Below are 14,692 nucleotides of genomic sequence, written 5' to 3' on the forward strand. Positions count from 1 at the left end.
CTTCATTGTCTAGAGTTTACATAATTTTAAAATATTTGAAATCTGCAACAAAATAAAATAATTATAATTTCGGTACAAAAAATTGACCTTACTTTTCTTGGAAAATATAATTTATATAATGTATCATAGTCTTAATTGAACATGAAAATATAAATTTTCATTTGAAAATATGTGTATACTTTTAAATTTTATAAACTAAGACCCGAACTTCGCAAACTTTGCGGACTAGAACAAAACGGAAATAATATAATTAATAATTATAGCTGCTATTCTGACAACTGGAATTTCAAACACAAGTTTTACATTGCGCTGACGAACCACTACTTTATAAGGTTCCAGATACGTATTTTTAAGTTATTCCGTTTAGAGTTTCATTAGGCTGGTAGACACATAATGGCGTGAGTTATTCTTTGGCAATGGCGTCGCATTCGTGGCGCTGTTGGCAACCGGAAGAGCATTGTGGGATCGGTCATATTTGTACGTAATCATGGGATATGCAAAATAAAAACAATTGTTTTGTATATCCTTGGCTTGTTCAGTGGCGCTGATTAGAAGTTCGTGCGTCTGAATAAATTTTCGGAAATAGAGAGGCCTGATACAGGTAGGTGTTATCTTATTACGTAGTTAGAAACGCAAGAAGTAGTCTAGTAGCTCTTGTTTTTTGTGCTTAAAAATATACTTCTTTTCTGGTGTGAATCAATAGTGTAAAGTTGGCTCAGCTGCATTTTTTTCTGCTTGCACATGTTGCCATGAGAACAGTCTAATCTGAATATAGCAGTACTGCTTTTTTTCTGACCTTTAAACACATTCTGGTTCAAAATATAACGCATTGATTGTGTTATAAGTGATCAGCATCCTTAGGAAAGTCTTAGGTTATAGCTTGAGGGCTGAGTTCAAAGAATGGAAGTCGAGAAGAGCTAGGTGGTGGAGGCGATTGTTGTATAGGAACTGCAGTAGACTATCAACAGGTCTTCAGTATCATCATAAATAGCGGTTAGTTTATTATATTAATTACTTTATAACATTTTGATTATATTCTTGTGTTTGAGTTGTTGGATAAAGAGGATGTAAAGTGTTGAGAATATCGCGTAATGTAGACTGCAGCTATGGCTTTCGATAGTGTGTGTGTGTGTAGCAGTCAATAGTAGGGGTGTACAGCTAGCAGTACTATACTTGAGCGAGACAACCCAACTAATATTGAAATCTTGTCGTCAGGTGTAAGTTTCTATTCATATATTGTTAATTTAATTTTGTGTATTTTTTACTCGGTAGTGTTTAAAATACATTTATGCACATAGTTAAAATGCATATACGGATAAGTTTGTAGAATATTTTCGACAAACTAAGGACAACATTATTCTTACAAAGTCACGCCCCCTCCCCTCACTCACACTTGCAAGTAAATATGGAGGGATTGTTTTAAATATTATAGCTCGACTAATAAAATAGCGTTTTATTCGGAAATCTAGTGTTAATATTAAGAACAATTTAATAATTGTGGGTTTGAGTGTATTTTAATAATTTTGGGGGATATAGTATACGAGAGTGCCTCATCATTTAGCGAGGACTCACGAAGTGCAGTCTTTTAAGGATTATTCATTGAGGATATAGGAACTTGAAAATGAGGTAAAAATGCGACTTTCATTTAATTACTGAGTAATATAAAATAAAAAGTACGTCGGTTTGCGTTGCGTTTCGTTGTGTTTTATGGTATAAGAAGAAGAATAATGTGCCCTTGTACGTAGTGTATGAGTATATGTGGGGGATTTGAAACACATATCGCATGTCACGTGCACGTGGATGCTTCTTACTACTTCTAAATGTAATAAAATCATTTTTATACGTAGTGCAACAGTAGGAAGTATCCACGCGCACAGATCATGAGGCACTGTTGTATACTATTACCATTTTGGGTTTGAGTGTATTTTAATAATTTTGGGTTTGAGTGTATGACTTAGGTGATCAGCTGTAACAACTGTGGTAATACCATATAAGACTTGGATCCGCAAATCTTGTGGTTTACTGCAGTACAAGTTACCAGTTTAATAAATAATAAATTGTTGGAGAGATCAAGATAAGACTACTATTTCCTTATTTTCAGTTTAGATGAATAGTAAAATATCTTTCGAAATTATTTCTTTATCTGTAAACAGAATTCCAGAAACAGGTGAACACCAATTTACACTAAAATTTCTAACAAATCAATGTGATAATAACATTAGTACGGTAATAAAATAATAAAATCTAAAGTAGTAACAGAAGTGGTAAACCATAACGGTCCAAACTTTATTCATTAAGTCGACGGGGTGGAAGTATGTAAAAATAGAAAGTTTACAGGAAAGATAAGTTGAAGTAACGGAATTATAATTGATTTCTGTGTCATTTACTAATGGAATCACCACATGTTGTTGAAATAAGAAATGCAAAATGCTGTAGATACTGTATATCAGGGTTGGCAAGAACCATGGTTTTATTGAGAAAAAAAGTTTTTTTCGGGTTTAATCCCGTTTTTTTTTTTTTTTTTTTTTTGTTTAAATAATTTGCTCTATGTATTTACATCACATATGGACAGAAATAAGTTTGTTTCGCCTTGGTGTTATTATACAACAATCGGGTTACGCTGGAAGGGGTTACATAAGCTTAAAGCGAAATCCAAACCGCTTCTCGGCTTACATCCGAGAGAAATTGTCCTCTATTTGAACTCGAAACCAGGATTAACTGGCGATACGTCTGCCGGCTCACTCACGAAAGACTCCTGATAAAGATACGTTCTACTGATCTTTACATACTTGTTAATATAATTGTGAAAAGCCATTTCAGAAGGACAAAAAAAAAAAAAAAAAAAAAAAAAAAAAGTAAACAGTTGCACAAGTGAAACCATTATACAGAATTACATATGGACAATTTCAAAATGCTGCGGAGTACAGAAGAACTAATTTAGTCCAAGTTGGTTTACTACGATTTTTATTAGTCCAAGTTAAAGAAATACAACGACTTAATTTGCATATCGGTAAGGAAAGTGAATAAAGATACGAATTATTTGAATTCACTTTGGTTCTGACCCATTTATACATAAATATATACCAAAGATACTTCTGATTTCAATAAATGCCTCTGGTGGGGTTTTGTATGACCCTCTCACCCCCCCCCCCAAAAAAAAAAGTGCGGCACTTCGATGTATTTTACCAACAGTAAGCATTAATTAAACGAAACAATATTTAGAATTTTTGATTGTAATTGCATAACAATAATAACAAACTATAAAAAAAAATCACAAAAGAAACATTCATCAAGTTATAAAAAGAACAAAAGTTGCTTTTGTAGCATAATCTCTTTGAGTACTGAATGGGGAATTTAGGTCTGAATACAATACGAATAAAATATACGGGAGTGAAACGTGATAACCCACAAATGTGTGTTCATCAAGATTTTACGAACACTTACACTTTTGCAAACATTTTTCGTTTTTTTGGTTTAAACCAATTGTTTTTTTGAAAACATCAGCCAACCCTGCTACATATACTTACCGGAAGTTCACATAAGGGAATATGAATACAAATATGCAGGTAATTAGCCCTAACGTAATCTAAACTAAGCTAATAGGTAACAGAAATAAGCGAAATTTTATCATTTTTTTTCGAAAATTATTCTGGACCCCTTTAACTAAACATTACCGGTAGCCAAAACGACGTCGTAATGTAGTTATATGCAGCTTCAGAATGAAATAAATACTTCATTCAGTAATTTAGGAAGCATGTAGAACAGAACGTTAACTATTGAAAGTAGACCGAACTATATGGAAGATGTGTATTTTACGCGTTTGTTTGAATGGAACTCGGCAATACAGTTCTGAGAGCGGACCTGAGTTAACCGCGTGAGAGTTTATACAAATATTTGAGATCTCAGATTTTATGAATTGTGTCAATTAGATGAATATTTAGTGTTTGTAAATGTTTTGGTTTTGTCATTGCGCGTGTGTGACGCACTCTGAAACATACTAGCTATTACAAGGAAGAAAAGATAAAATATTAAACGTGTACGTTAGTGTTTGAGTTTAAATTTAAGCGGCAATAATTTCAATGTTTTACTGACTTTTTCTTCTGGACGACGAGTAAACATCGAATTTATAACTGTAACTAACCTGAATAATGTTCCTTTTTATGTATTTTAAGCCAATTTTTCCAGTACATCCTCTCCCATTTCCAGTACATATTATTATAATATTTATATTCCCATTTTACTGTGAGAAGCACTAGCAATCATAGAATCTTGCATGTATTTGTTTTGAATCGTTACGGAACTAGTGTGTTAATAGTTCGTAGGAATTACGAGATGGAAATTTTCCAGCCCTTGCGGAATGAGTTACAGTCAGCCCTCGTCGTGCGTACCGGTAAATAGATCGTTGCGAGAGTCTTTTTACGTAACCTAAAATTTGTCTCAAACTTGCATGCAGAAGTACGAAAAGAGATTCTGTTTAATAATACTGCAGTGCTTTCAAAAACTTAATTACATAAAATGGTTTGTAAATAGGATTAGGTATTCTTACAACGCCGATGGTAATGAAATTAACAGCTTATATCGGAAATTACATATGTAACTTGAGAGCAATCTGTATCAGCATAGATATATCTTGCTATTCTAATAGTATCTGCGTAGAAGAAAAGAAAATCGAGCAGTTGTTATATTCCATTTAGTATTAATATTATTTACATATAAACCTTAATAGTAGATTCGTGTCTCTGTGGGAAAGTTTTTAAGATTGTGTCGCATATCATGAGAGTTTGTTTGAACCGCTCAATCCTGAGTCCAATTCCCGGTGGGGCACATAACCTCTATTGTCCTCCCAACATCAAGAGACAGTAGCAATGTGAATTAAGAAATAATTAACTCCAACGTAAAATGGCAAATATAAGATGATGAGAATCTCTATGCTGACTCCACATCATTGGACAGTAAAAGTATTGCTATTATTTGAAGATATTAAAAGTGAATTTATTGATATTGATTGATGGTATGCGACAGTAGAAATTGCGTTACATTCCATGAAGAGCTATAGACATGGCTTGAAAAATCCACTCGCCAGTGACGAGTACTATTTTATATTTGACGAGTGAAGTCCGATTCAACACTGTGTCTGGAAAATGGGTCTGGCTAGTAGAATTTTTTTTGGCTGGCTAGTGCTTGCAAGCATGATTTTTCAAGCCCTGGCTATAGACTATCGATCAACTTTTAAATGAACAAGGTGCATGGTGTATTTGGTTCGATCCCAGCTCAGACTAAGAAGGCTTTGTTATTGACTATGGGTGCGTGGAGTTTATTCGAGTTCTCACATTTCCTCTTATTCTCTTCATTTCCACCGTTCTTTTATCGTGACGGAGACAAACGACGTAGCTGTTGACGTCCGTGAAGTCAATCCACCATTTCGTTCATTATTATTTTCACAGCCGCTTTTAACTATAATCATGGGACGTCAACTGAAAAGGGAAAATTACATGTTAAAACAACGGAATCTGCAAAGAGTTCGCAGTCATATAAATTCTGGAACAAGAAAGTTGAATTTCACAGAACAGAAATAAGTTGGTTCAAAGTTTTATTCACAAATTTTATTGCCCAGCAAGTGCTTTTTGAGTGCGTGTGTAAATGTGTGCAATGTTTAAAAAGTTCCTACGACGTATATTTACATGATCAGTTCGCAGAGTGATTCTCAGTTAAGTGAACGTTAATTCACTGGCGTCAATTAGTGTTTGTTATTTGTAATCTTTCGTAGAAGTACAGTAGGCTATAGTTACACCCAGAACTTTTCATTACCCATGTAACAGGAAGAGAAGGAAAACTTATTATTAAACTGCAAACTTTTCATGTTTGAAATTAAGATTTCAAAGTTTTACGTCCCATGCTTTATATCCTTTAGGTTAAAGGAGACAAATGGTTAGTGAAAATGATTTATCATCAACTGATTGTTGGAATGAGAGAGTGGGAGGAAACGGGAGAATCTTGAGAATACTCATGAACGTTATATTATCCATCACAAACTCGCGTGGCTGCGAATCGAACTGGAGGTGGACGCATTACGATAGAGGTACCGTTTCCTGTTCCTATCACATTTATTTTATACAAACAGCGAATTCCATACATCATGTATATTATGTAGCAATAAATGTTTGTTTAGATGCACTGAGGAAGAGATGAATAGTGCCCTGAAACCATCCCTAGATTTTATGCTTTTGGATCTTATAATATGTGAGAATATTTATAATTAAAGTGGATAATTTCCTTATTATGACGAAGAGGTTTTTTATGGTTGATAAGTGCATGAAACAGTTTGAATTTGCTAAAAAGTAACCCGCGACAGAATGGTTACGACGATGATGCGTATTTTCAGAATATGTTCGTGTTTATATCGTTAAATAACTGTTTCTAATGATTGTTTGAAACGTAGGAATGCGGTCAGTTTCATATTACTGCAGAAAGAATGGGTAATGTTTATGATTCATACTTTAGGTGAAAGTTAGTGATGATTGGTACGATAAGACGCCTTATAGTTACGTGTGGAGGGCGGAGGGGTGTGATAGGATAACCTGACCTTTGCAACAATTGCAGTCTAAATTCACATTTCTTTTGCATGTTTATGAATGAAATTGAACCAAATAATTACTCAGGAACTTCACTGGCAGAAAACTGGATATTAGTATTCTTGTTTCTAATATAGCGAACCGTTAAACGTTAAAAGTACAGTTTCCATGTCATTTCCCCATTTGAGTAAAAGAAACACGGAGTGAATTTCCTTTTCGCATGAGATGCGTGTTTCTTTTTGTTTTCTACTTTTATGGCCTCGCGGTCGCTGTTCTCATGTTTGGTGTAGGCAGTCCTGGGTTCGATTGGCGATAGGAACATTCGGTTAACAAGATATAAAAGTCTTTCCAAACCAGCCACTCTAAGTGAGGTTTTTCTTTGGTTTTCCTCATTCACAACGGGCAGATGCTGGTATGGTACCTAACATAAAAGTGTAAGGCCGCGTCCTTCCTTCAATTCCACCGGTAGTGTGATCACCAAGGTACGTGACCCCTAATACGTAACTGGCTTAGGCCATTGATAGCAGTAATGCACAGAAAGTAGCTAATTACTAATCTTTCTTCCAAACAATTGTTAATTGGGAACGTATGTATCATGATTATGCTCATAGTTATATATATATGCCGGTATTTAAAAGTTATATTAATTTGAATAGAGAATTGAAAACAGATTTGGTGAGTGGAGCATGGCTTTTGTTTGGAGTTATTTTTCGCCTCTAAACTTGATCAGTGGTTCCTATTCAATTTAAACTTTATAAACTTAAGTCCAAAGTAAAATTCAGTAATTAATAAACATTTTCCAGATCTTCATTCTTGTCTAGTTCCTTGTGTAAGCTCACGACGTAGTTAATTTGAAGATAGGCGTATTGTTTGAAAATGGGAAGCATATCGATAATATAAATTATTTTATGAAGTAGTAGTTTGTAGACACAACGTAATTACCCATGACAATTTAAGTTATTATTGTTTGATATGTGCAATATTTAAGAAGTTGAGAAATAACTTTTAGAAAATCGGCGGATTCTGAGAGGAATAATAAATTGAAATTTAACATTCCTTGATTATGCAGCGAGGCTAAGGGAGACGGGATCCCCCACAAAGCCTACTTGGGGGAAATTGGGATCGTACCAGGGACCCCACGAGTTAGAGGTAATCGCTTTGCCACTGAATCACTGCAACTCCAAGAATTACATTGACTCTGCAATTTTTGCCATAATTTTCTGATTGCTGGTGTAATCGAGTTTCAGGATAGTTTTGCGAGAAAGTACTTACGTAAGGCGATGTCTTAAATTCAATATTGATGGAGAAAAAGAACAATAACTGTCATCCACTGCTCTCTATAAATATGAATTTGAATATATTGTCTAAAAAGTGCAGCCTTCGGCGCAGTTGTAATGGTTTGGTTTTGGGTTCGAATCGGGTAAACGCATTACGGTGATTCGGATTCCACCTTAAACTGTAGATTCATGTCTCGTAAAGCCTCAATGCTGAAAGAGACGCTAAACCTCAACAAAACAACAGACATAAGGTGCGTCAGAAGGCACTACTTCGCTTCATTCTTCGATCCCTGAATATGAAGCCCTCTACGCTCGTTGAGTAGATTTTGTGCACGGAGTCCCGGATTCGATTTCCAGTGGTTTGAATTCCACGTCTCATATAGACTCAGTGCTGAAAAGAAACGCTAAACTCCAACTAATCAGCTTCGATGTGAACTTCCCTTAAATCGAAGGTTTGCTGTATACGTTAGTCAGCCATTGTCAGTCCACTGTTGCATGAAGGTCTCCAACTCCTCTCCACAACTATCTATCGTGAGCAGTTCTTTGCCATGTTAGTCCGCAGTGCTTCTTGATTTCATCATATCACTTTATATGAGGATTTTCTTTAGGCCGTTTCTTGTCTCTTCAATCCAGCGGTCAAGAATTGCTTCTGTCTATTGGTCATCATTTCTTCTTGCAGTCCAGCATACTATCACTTTGGCGTCTTTATTTTCCTTATATCCTTCACTACTGTCATCTTTTTGAACCAGTGATTTTTTTCTTCCTATTATTGCGAGTGATACCTAACCTATGTGTTCATGTATAGTTGTGTAGTTTTGAATGTCTGATTTTGTTCACTTATTCGACCCGTATATCAAAACAGGCGAAGTACTCGTACACCCATTGAAAAATTTTACGCTTTGAACGTATTGGCATTTTGCTTTTTAGAATGGTGCTGTTCTTTCCGAACGAACTCCAGCCAGCTTTAAACGTCTGTTAATCATTATTATTATTTTCTTTCTTTGTAAATATCTCAAATAGCCTATTATGGGGAGAAAATGTCTAGCAAAAAATTTTCAAGTACAAAATTAAACTACATTAAATTTCCATAGCCTCATTCCCGTAGTTTCTGAGAGACATAAGAAAAACTTGAAAAAATCTACCTTCAAATTCCTCCTCCTCCACCGCCCAACGCTCCCCCCCCCCCATCCTCGAGGACTTTTAATATGTTGTTACGGTGTTGCGCCTCACAATTGGTAACATTTCAAAACTACACGACTTTATTATCATCCTCCATTTTTCCTTGGTTGACCGAACTATTGACTACTCGGTGAAAATAAGTTATTCTTTTACTCCGTGGGGTCTCCCAGTTGTTTTTTTTTTTTTTCACGAATATTGATTTCATTGTGCTTTTTTTTTGTAATTTCACTGATAAGACGGTGTTTTTTGTTTGTTTCTCGTATTGCTAAGTTGGCAGTATATTTCCTATATGAACTCGTTGAACGATTACGCGCAAATCTGCTGATGTCAGCTCCTGCTTCTACATGGTCACTTGCATGTATTTCCTTAAGACAAGGTTCACCATTTATGTCTGAGTGACCACTTTCTCCCAGTTGATCTTCACTTACATCGTTTTCAATTTCTTCCGTTGTTTCCTCTCCCAACTGATTTCAAGGCTGAGCATCTTCTTCATATTTAGTCCTTCTCTGGTTTACCAGTAACTTGTAATCTCATATGTGCATTACAACTATATTTGTACAGTGTCATGCAAGTTATAAAAAGATGCAAATTCCATTTCTATTTGAAAATAGAGTAGTTTCAAAAGGTAACACATTCCTTAGGGCTAATGGTGTCTGTTATGTCGATTTGAGATTTCTATGTATAGAACACAAAATTTATAAAGTACCGACATGAGACTTGAATGGAACCAATAGCAATTTCGGATAAGCATATTATCTGAAAAGTGTAATCTGATAGGAAACTTTTATGAAGTTTACCAACAAGGTGTGTAAAAAAAAAAATTCCAAGAATTGGGGGGAAGGGGGAGGGGGGTCGGTTATTCACAGCTGGACCGGAAATTGAACCCAGGTCTCAGTTAACATGCCTATGTATTAATATTACGCTACCTGATTCGCTCCATTGTCACTCTCACGCTTTTTACACTTTAGGTTGGTACTAAGCGACTCAAATCATGTGGGGCCGCGGTGGCTCAGTGGTAGAGCGTTCACTTCTGGTGCTTGGGATCCTGGGTTCGATCCCAGCTCCCGCCAAGTGAACTTTGTGGTGGACAAACACTGTACGCGTGGGTTTCCTCGGGGTTCTGCCGTTTCCTCCCACTTTCTTCATTCCGCCATTTCATTCATTACTCATCATCCCCGTCTCCTTTAGCCTAATCGGCATAAGCGTGGGACTTAAAGCTCAAAGATTTCATTTCATTTCAAATCATATGTGTGGACTTTACCACAACTCTGTTAAAGTCCCAGTGTCTCTATTACATAACTCTTTCGTAGTAGAATGGAGACTCAGAATTTCTTCCAAAAATTAAGTATCAGACAAGCCCATCGTGGGATCCGAACCATATGAGCTCCTGCTGGGAATCGAACCCGGGTCTCCCACTCCAAAGGCGCGTACGCTTTACCGCTTAACCACGAGAGTGCTCTTTGTTTTTAAGAAAGAGAAGGGAACAATTTCTGTAATTACTTTCGCTACGGTACATTCAAATCGATGTTGTCTGTTGTTTGTGATCGGATCAGAGGAAAATGACTGAATCGTGTGAAATGAATTTTGGAGTATAGTTTGTACCTACTTCAAGTTGCTTTTTTCATGACACTTTGATTAAAGGACACATCCTAAGAGATTAGAGTAGTTCAAAATGGAGCGTCTTATGAGTTTCTATTATTACACTTTCATTGAGATAAGGATCCAAAAGGAAGGAAGTTAATATATTTTTCATAAACATATTTTCCCCGTGCAAAGAATGAACATTTCAGCTAAAATAGAAGAAATAACACATTTTGTCTTTTCTCACGAGTTTCCTCGTAGGTGTAGGTTTAGTGATACTCGAAGAGTGGAAAGGGCATACAGAACCGAGAGTCGAACCAGGTTTCTGACTTATGTGTCCGTGCGTTAACCACTACGTTCTGGTTAACAGAAGTTGTGCTGCATTTCATGGCTCAACACCGACCGGAAGAGTGAGAATGCGTATGGCTGACAAAGTAGTGGAGACTAGGTAGCATAATAGTTAACGGATCTGCACGGTAAGTGGGACACCCGGGTTTTAATCCCGGCCCATGCGTGCATTTTTTAATTCTTCGAATGTCATTAAATTTTGATCTGCAGATGAATAGGTAGTTGATTAGAGAAAGAATCAATCATTACCTGTACTTACTATACGATACGTAATGTTGCTGTAATAGAAACGTGAGCGTCCTCATTGGTCTAACGTCAATCTCATGTACCTTCAGTGTAATCACTTAATGTTGAATAAAGTTGTGTGGTTACGGAGAAAGGAGTTGAATGAGGCTGTGTTGCTAGGTGCTAACGTGGTAGAATATTTATTTCTAGTTGGATGTTTGATTGTCAGATCAGGCCTCCTTTTCAGAGAAGGGACATCGAGAATCAGGGAGCAAAGGAAGGGAATTAGTTTGCGTTTCAAATGGTGAATAGCGTTCTTATGTGTGGGAATGGTCACGGCTTGTACGAATATGATGTACGAGCAGAACATGAACTTCTGCTTTCATTAGATCAAATGGCTCTTTCCTATGGCACTGATTACAGAAGAGCTAGCGTGTCAGTGTACATCACGTAAAAGAGTTTGGTTTGTCTCAGTGTACACAATGTGAAAGTAGAAGTTAGAATTTTTTGACGGATTAACAATGGAAATTACTATGCCATAATCTGCCCATAAGCAGTTCTACTCATTCCTTCCTGCTTATCACTCCCAACTCAAAAACGTTAATTTATTCGAGAGGAGACTGGAGACACAAAGTACAAATATAAATTGCACTCTGCCTCTAGTCTCTCAACAATGTATTTTCCTGTATCTTCCATTCGCCACTAAAAAAAATTGAGTTGCCATGGAAACCGATTTCTGTTATTTTCTTAATTAAAATTGAATTGTGGTAGTAATTTCTGCTACTTCTGGTTTTAGTAGAGAGATTAGAGTGGAGATGGAAATATTCGTAGGATGCTTAATGGATTACAGAGACAGCTTTTTGCTATAGTTTTCACTCCATAGCGATAAAAGATAGCTTCTTGATAGTTTTCAGTCTATAGCGATCAACGTTAAAACCAAAATTGATCGATTTCTGCCACTTCTGGTTTGGATAAGAGAGTTTAAGTGTCTTCATCCCGGCGAAATTAAAATACCGCTAATTTTACAGTAATTATGTGATATCTTGAAATAGATAAAAGATAATCGAAATGTGGAACAAGAACGCACTAGACAATATTATTTTACATGAGATACCGTTATCACGACTCACTTATCTGCTTTCGATTTCGAGCCATTTTGAAAATCGGCATTTATTTTCGCGTTTCTAAACAGCTGAAAACGGAAAGCCACTAGGTGACTTGTGATACCTGTGCCTCACGCAAAATATTGTCTAGGGCGCTCTTGTTCCACATTTCAATTATCTTTTATCTATTTGAAGATATCACATAATTACTGTAAAATTAGCGGTATTTTAATTTCGCCGGTATGAAGACTTAAATATAGTACCTAGTCTTAGAACGATAAATCTATTCCAAATAAAGAAGGAACAGCTTCTCGCTATCGCTTATCGTTTTTCTGTATGTAGATCAATATTGAAACAGGAAATTGTAATGGAGTTCTATTATTTCTGATTTTAGTACAGAGTTTAGGATGGAGATAAAATGTATTCTTAGGGTGCTTAATCGATTTCTAGAAATACCTTCTCGCTATCTATTACTGTTTGTGTTCTATAACAATCAACGTTGAAATGAAAAATGGTTGATTTGTCACTTCTGGTAGATGGATCACCTCGATCAACGAACTTTGTTCTTAAAGTGCTTTCAAAACTAGAAACAAATTGACAACTCAGAAGCACGTGCAGATTTGTTTTGAAGAAGGGAATCTACGTCACATAGTTATTGTGGTCATTCAGCGAGGGTCGAATCATAAACGTCATTTTAGTAACAGTAGGTGGAGGATTTCCCTGGCAACATACCTTAACATTCCGATGTTGCCGCTAGTAAACACGTGTTTTCAGAAGGAAAAGGAAGGCTATTTTAGTCCTTCGTATTTTTGTGCGTGGAAGTTTTTTTTTTTATAGCCCTTTCCCCTTCCCAACATGCACAAACTGGGACGACAAACATATCCTTTCATCTATTCAAACAAACCAATATTTAGAGATTTTCCTTTTCGTTAAGACTCACGGGACAGTTCCAGCTGATGACTCACCTGGATGCTCACGAAGTGGCAACAGCGTACCACGTGCTTCTCCAAACGTCAGTTTGTTTCTAGTTTTGAAAACACTATAACTTCTGAACCTGTACATCCTGGCCAAGATTAATGGTGATCCATCAAGTAATTCTTGACTTTTTTTTTTTTTTTGTCTCGTCTCAGATGGACAAAGTAAATATATAAAGGAGTGTTTGGTAAAACGAACTCCTTAACATCACAGACTACCCAGTTGAAAATAATCGACTCGCTCTTCCTGAGATGTTTCCGCCTACGTTAGCAATCTTGCCTGGCAGTAAGGAAGATACTGGACTTGAATTTCATGATCGGACATTCTAACAGTTTTTCCGAACTTTTTCTTAGTTCGGCCAGCTAAATGCTAGAGAATCTTCAGTATAGAATTTCGCTGATGTCCTTTCCATCTTTCATTGTTAATATCTTCTATCAGGGTGTCTATCGGTCACGAAAGTCATAAAAAAGTCACGAAATCAGAAAACGGTCATGAAAGTCAAGAAATTTATCTTTTGGGTCACGATTTTTTCCATCTCTACAAATATAAGTATAGACTGGAAAATTTTGTTTTATAAAACGTGAAAATTCACCACCAAAAGTGTCTACGGTCGGCTTTAGACACTATCAAATTGCAAGCAAAGCACGCTTCTATCTCATGCATGAAAGTTTGGCCCAATTCGTACCCAAATTTGCTCTTGAAAATGTTACTAAATTTTATGGTTTGCGAAAGAAAAGGTCACGAAATTTCATTTTAGAATTTTAGTAGACACCCTGTCTATGCAAAATGGTTGTAGCAACTCCATCTGAAACATAGATTAACTTAAGAAGAAAGCTCCCTCGTGGCTAGGCGGTTAACGTACGTGCCTCTGGCGTGGGAGATCCGGGTTCGATTCCCATTGAGAGCTCATGCGGTTCGGATCAGACTAAGATATAGATGAACGTCTCATATAACCTCGCTGTTGAAAGGGACACTAAACTCAAAATCAAATCAAATCGAAACTTCAGAAGATTTAGGTACGACTTCAATCCAGGACTGATCCATAGTGATTGATTAATTGGTTGGATCTATCATCCCTTTTCAGCACAGAGACTGTAAGAAACGGGACATACTGCTCAAAATGGTATCCGAATGAGTAGGCTGGTTTTCTCTTCGAGTTTTTTAAAAATGTAATACAGTAGAACCTGTCTTCAACGGACCGTTTATTAAACGGAAAACTGTCTTAAACGGAAATATTTCATGGTCCCATGAATTTTGGAGTACAAAACATGTAAAAGTCCCTTCATTAAGCGGAAACGGTATTGTGCGGACAACGGAAAGCAAAATAAACCTTTAATGGAAAATTCTGAGTTCTGGAATACAGCGTTTAGAAAATGTTTAGACATTCTGTGATAAAATGTTCGTTCTTTTGTTAAATTTTTCTGGACAGTGT

General features: G+C 36.3%; 1 protein-coding gene across 7 annotated transcripts in view; it reads left to right on the forward strand.

The window, feature by feature from the left end:
- Positions 1 to 447: 447 nt before the first annotated feature.
- LOC145675541 (uncharacterized) overlaps positions 448 to 14,692 on the forward strand; it is an 84,096-nt gene continuing 69,851 nt past the window's right edge. For 5 of the 7 annotated variants that reach the window (XR_014129147.1, XM_081746035.1, XM_081746036.1 and 2 more), the window contains exon 1: positions 448 to 601. The gene's annotated coding sequence lies outside the window, so the exon portion shown is untranslated. Of the gene's footprint in view, positions 602 to 650; positions 994 to 1,195; positions 1,218 to 14,692 lie in introns of those variants that run through there. The other 2 variants (XM_081746033.1, XM_081746034.1) reach the window with 2 other exon arrangements.

This window comes from Thermobia domestica, chromosome 18 (genome assembly GCF_964235325.1).
Source record: "Thermobia domestica chromosome 18, izTheDome1.hap1.1, whole genome shotgun sequence".
Classification (NCBI taxonomy): Eukaryota; Metazoa; Arthropoda; class Insecta; order Zygentoma; family Lepismatidae; genus Thermobia; species Thermobia domestica.